Here is a 5,948-nt window from a genome sequence, read left to right as displayed (position 1 = left end):
ATACTATGTCCGTTTAGCAGAAGGATAGCATTAGGTTCTTTCCTAACCCTCACGGCCTGTCTTGCCTCACGTTCTTGGCCCTGATAGTGGTGCCAGGTAAGGGCCTTCTTGTGGATCAGGCCTTCAGTCCAATCACAAAGTGCTCAGTGACTCCAGTAATATTTGTGACACTGTTGTCCAGGTGACCTATTTTGCCAGGCTAGTCTTTATTGTAGCTCCACAGGGTCCACAGCTGGATTAGGCTGATGAATAGTTTTTTACTTTGGATGTGTGCCTGGCACCTTCCAGCACTACGAAAGCTGGGATGAACCTTCCAGGTAGGTACCAGCTTGACTTCTCCGTGTTTTATGATTCAAGTATTTGGTATCATCAGCAATGGGGTCTTGTCGTCAAGTTCTGAAGGGCAAACAAGAGCAATAATAGTGTAACTTAGGGGCATTTATGAGTCCCCAGTGACTTACGTTTGTTACCAAAAGAGGTAATCCACCTCTACCACTAGGCTGTACTTTCTGGCATTGGTATTATACTTCTGTTATTTTGCAACTCTATTTAAATTATATACATATATATATATATATATATATATATATATATATATGGAAGTCCTGTGTTATTCAAATTGCATTTTGTAATCTATGCTATGGAACACTGTTTTTTTATTTTTGTGTACTTTTACATATGCATTTCACAGAAATACACACACACACACACAGAGTTTAGAATGCTTTTATAACCATAGGCTTTCATATGAGGTTTTTAATTTAGAGTTTGTTTCCTTTCCCCATGTTCGATCCTCTATTCTGGCCTCCCATCCCCCACCTCATTGAACCTTTCCTGCCCCATTATTCCACAATCCCCCTTTATATCAATGAATTCTATCTTCACTCCCCATAATCCCTTTCCAGTTTTCTGACATCTATGAGTTTTTCCACATAAAAAACCCTGCCCATCTAAAGACCCAAAGCTATTATCCACATGTGAAAGGAAACATAATATTTGTCTTTATCTGAGTTGCTTTATTCAGGATGGGTATGTCCAGCCCCAACCATCTGCCTTCAAATTTCATTTTTTCTTAAAAGATGAATGTTTCATTGCAAAGATACAGTATGGTTTTATTGTCCCTTCATCAGCTGGCGGACATCGAGAGATTGTCTCATTATCGTGAATAGAGCAGTAATAAACATGGATGAACAAGTGCCCATGTAGTAGGACGATGGGATAGCTGGATCCTGGGGTATATTCCCTTCTTTCCACCTGGGAAAACTTGGCCAGTTTGCAATCCCACTGCCTCCTCTTTTCCACCTCTTCACCGTTAATCGTCTTTTGTTTTTTAATCCAACCTGACTGGGGTAAGATGAAATCTCAAAGGGGCTTCAACTCTCATTTGCATGATGACCTAAGCACTAAGTTCAATAATATCTTTGAAAAAATTCTGAGCATTTTTATTTAGTCTTTTGAGTGGAGTGCTCTCTATTTCCTTATTTGCCTTGTTTTTTTTTTTTTTTTTTTTTTTTTTTTTTAACTGGGCTCTCTCTCTCTCTCTCTCTCTCTCTCTCTCTCTCTCTCTCCTCTCCCCCCCCACGTTTAGTTTTTCAAGTTCTTTCTGTAATCTTAATTCTAACCTCCCTTTGGGAGGTTGGTAAAGAGGTGTAAGACAAATGAAGCTATGTGAGATCAAGGAACGCACTGAGAATCGTAAGTGCCTCTAGTCCCAGCTGGCCGGGGATTTACTGCATCACAGTGCATAGGCTCAGACTGAAGGCTGAGAAGGGTCGGAGAGTGCGTTTTACTTCACAACCTCAGGCCAATTTTTAATGAAAGAGCACTTTGCAGTTTAAACAGCATCTCAAAGACCAGACTAGCTAAACTTAGACCTTAACATTCTACCATGACAATATGTGTTAATCACGGACGCAGAAACAAAGTTACCATTGAGATAGTAAGCCAGACAATTAGGGAGAAGAATTAAAATCCTAAATATCCATCACCTATGTAGAATTTATTGTTTAAAGAGGGAAGAAACCTTTAAGTGAATCAAGGTAAAGGCTTCTAATTGCAAAGGCTCAAGATCCCCCTTCGGGTGTGTCTGGATATTCTAAGATGCTGACCGTCTTTTATGCATTAGAAGTTAGGGATGCTCTGTTCATTGAAAACTTGATTCCTTTGAAAGATTTAACTTTGTATCTCAGTGTATTTCCTTTTTTTCCAAATGTCACACAGTGAGAAACATTCTTAAAACTTTTCTCAGGAAAAAAGCAAAGAAGAGAAAAAAACGATCAATTAAGCAGTTTTTATTTTTGCAATATAGGATGAGAGGTCTTTGTTACTGGAGGAAAATGACACAAGTTCAGTAAAGTGTAACACGTCGGTGGTGAAGGTCCCTTCACAGTTACACTGCCACGCCCTTGGGATGGCTTTGACTAAGGAACTAAATGTCATGTCCTCTCTAGGAACAATGGTAAAGAAAAGACTTTTTTTCTCACCTAGTAAGGAAGAAAATCATTACCAATATAGAAAGGCAACAGTCATTAAATAAATTAAAAGCATCTTTAAACTTTTTCCATATACATATAATATATATTCCAATTGCCATTGACTGTACAAGCATTAAATTTCCAACTAATACATTTACAGAAACTAGTGTGAAAAGCTGAAGGCAAAGTTTTGTCTTTAGAAAGGGGAATCATTTTATCACTCAAAAGCTACGTTAAAATACTGAGAAACCAGATTTGCCCAGGATTTCTTACTTAGTTGTTTATTCATCCTATGTGTCAGGAATGCATAGCTGTTTTCTAGACCAACCTTGATTCAACATGTTTAGACGTTTGCTACTTGGTAGCACAGAGAAAGTGTAAAGCTTCAAGATTAACTGAATAGTGTAGTTACATAAACATTGTATAAGTCAGGCTGGTGATATTGTTACTCATGATTTTTTATGAAATATCAAATGGGTAATACAAGTTTTATACAGAGATAGTAAAACATTACGTTAGTGAATAGATGACCATCGGCTAATACGTAGCTAGGTAGGGTAGGATTTAACCTGGAATACTGCAATCCTGAGGTCCAGGCATTCAATCTTCCAGTTTCATTCTACAACATTAAGTTCCTTAAATTATATACTATTCACACAGGTTACAATGAAGGATTCTTAAAATACTGCATGGCTACAGGGAATTCCCTCAGCTGGAATTCCAGAAGACAGTTATCAGGAAAAGAATGCATAGATTTGAGTCAGATGGAGTCCCAGTGCTGCAAATGGGAAGTGGACACGGGATCCTCCCCTAATCAAGAACCTGCCTGCAATTTATACCCACTTGCAAAAGAAAAATTAGTTTTCTCCAATCAAGTGTTACTGGGTTTATTAACCATATTTCATGGTAAGTTCTATGCCTAGGAATAAATGGTCAAAATAAACCAACTCAGTGGGACTTTTGTAGACTTTAAAAAAAATGAATTATTTTCTTAAATGTCTGTCTGACTGTCTCTGTCTTTGTTTCTGTCTCAGTCACAGTTTCTGTCTCTCTGTCTCTCTCTCTCTGTCTCTCTGTCTCTGTCTCTGTCTCTCTCTGTCTCTCTCTGTCTCTCTGTCTCTCTCTCTCTCTCTGTGTGTGTGTGTGTGTGTGTGTGTGTCTGTGTGTAAGAATGTCTAGGCCATGGTTTGAGAGAGAATACAGGAAGAATGATGTTGAGAAGGGAGAGGGACAGAACTAGAGATAAGGCAAGATGATTTTATTTAGGAAATAGCATTTCGAAATGTAATGCTTTTCCCCATCAACCCCAAAACTGTATGGGAGAGTTCTCAAAACCTTGTATGGAAATTTGTACCCAACACATTAAAAACTAGGCACTTATTTAATATTGCACTTAAATAAAGTCTTATCAATTAAAATGCCGGCCAATTTACTTTAATTCCCTCTGCTAGGAGTCATTCTTTCCCCATGTACATGTCATTGTACCTCCGACTTAGAACACGCCGAGGATGGCCGGCAGCCATTTAGAGCAATCAGTCACCTCTATCTGCCACATTGCCAAGAAATTGTCACAGCTCAACGTACCCTGCTTTTAGCATGCTAGCCACTCATCAAAACGCAACATTAATTAGTCAGCACTTGAGAACTTTTATCAACAAGAAGACCTGACCACACTGCAGGATTTAATATACACACACCAAAAAAGTAGGAATTGATTTATTTTGAAAGGCAACAGAAATGTGAATATAAAAAGCTGAGATGTGAAACAAAGAGTTGCTTCGGTTTGGGGCTGGTATATCGTTAGGAAAAGCCAAATTAAGAGTCTCATCAAATCTACTCAGGGAAGCAAATTTTATTTGATGAAAGACTCGTGACTATGAAGCTTGGTGTTTCTGTTCTGTATTCTGATTTCAAGTTTGTCTGGGATTTATTCCCCAACTGGAGTTTGAATGTGGATAACTTTATGTTAAATGAACCCTCCTCTGGAATGATCCAGAGGAATCCGGGAACTTTGGTCCTTGAATTCAGTCAGTCTTTCTAACCCTCTGTGTCTCATTGAGAGTTAGGATGATTCCACACTATGGTGTGACCTTTCAAAGTGGAAAGAGCCTTGCCTGTCCATTTTATGTGGTAGCCTTGGGGTAGAACACCGCACAATGCATTTCTTCACCTCGTTTGTGAACAGAGGTACGTGCAGTCGCTCCGTCTCTGCTTAATCATCACCCCTGAAAGATGATGTATGGAACAGTTCACCATCATCTTCAGCTCCCGCTGAACCCATCAGCCTCCTGCTTTACCCATGTGGGTTGCAGCGCTGTTCAAACATTGCACACTCAACCAGTGTTTCGTAATGACTGGGCAGCTGTAGACAGCTACAGGCAGAGATAGGAAAAAAGAAACCCATGTTTTGATCTCATACAGGCTCTGAAATGAAGTACTTATACCTAACCATCACATTATATCTAATCATTGTGTCAGAGTGACCTAAGATCAGAAGTGTCCTCAGAGACAAAGCCACCAGCTCTCCACAACCTGAAATCACTTCTATCTTTCAAGTAATCGCATTTACCAAAAGATCTTTAAAGGTTTTCAGTGTGTGTGTGTGTGTGTGTGTGTGTGTGTGTGTGTGTGTGTGTGTGTGTGTGTAGAGGTCAAAGGATAATTTGTGGGAGCTGGTTCTCTCCTTCCACCATGTGGGGTCCAGGAATGGTTGGGTAGCAAGCACCGTTACCCACTGAGATAAACAACTTTCAAAGGGAGAAATCAAAGATGGAGTACTTATGGCAAGTGGAAATAGAAATAAAGGGTGTCCGGGTTGACTCTCTTTCCTAGTGAATAATTTTCAGCAGGCCTTGATGGAGGAGAGGCTCCATGACTGAGGACAGTATCTTGATCTCTGTGCAGAAGAGACTAGACGTAGGTGTGGAACACGATATTCACCACAAGAGAGTAATTCGACCGGTCATTTCTAAGAACAGCTTGTGAACCCCAACATCTATGAACAACGTCACATGAAGACATAGCATAATAGTAAGGAAACCGGAAAGCCAATAACTTCAGGAAGCACTTCCTAAATTAGCTTAGAGCAAATGAGGTTATGTGTAGGCAAAAAAAAAAAAAAAAAAAAAGAGAGAGAGAGAGATACAGAAAAAGTACAACTGGGGTTTCAAAGATGAAGCCTCTGGCTCTCTTCTTCTGAGAGTCAAGGCAATGGAAACGTCTGTAATTCTAGTCAGTGACACGTCCCTCTTGGCACGGGCTCTTGGATCATGCCATTGTTACTGGATGGCGCTCGCCAGAATGTGATACTGACACAACAAAGGAAGGCCGTGAGGACGGAGCCATCGAATCGCATTAAGGAAACTATTTTTTTCCTACAAGAGGTACAGCGGGCTGGCATACTGGCCTTCTGCACACACTAGCTTGGCTCACACCGTGATTGTGGAGAAAAATGGAGGATAAACAAGTCTTCCC

Source organism: Rattus rattus, chromosome 11, assembly GCF_011064425.1.
Source record: "Rattus rattus isolate New Zealand chromosome 11, Rrattus_CSIRO_v1, whole genome shotgun sequence".
NCBI lineage: Eukaryota > Metazoa > Chordata > Mammalia > Rodentia > Muridae > Rattus > Rattus rattus.
This window is presented reverse-complemented; position numbering follows the sequence as displayed.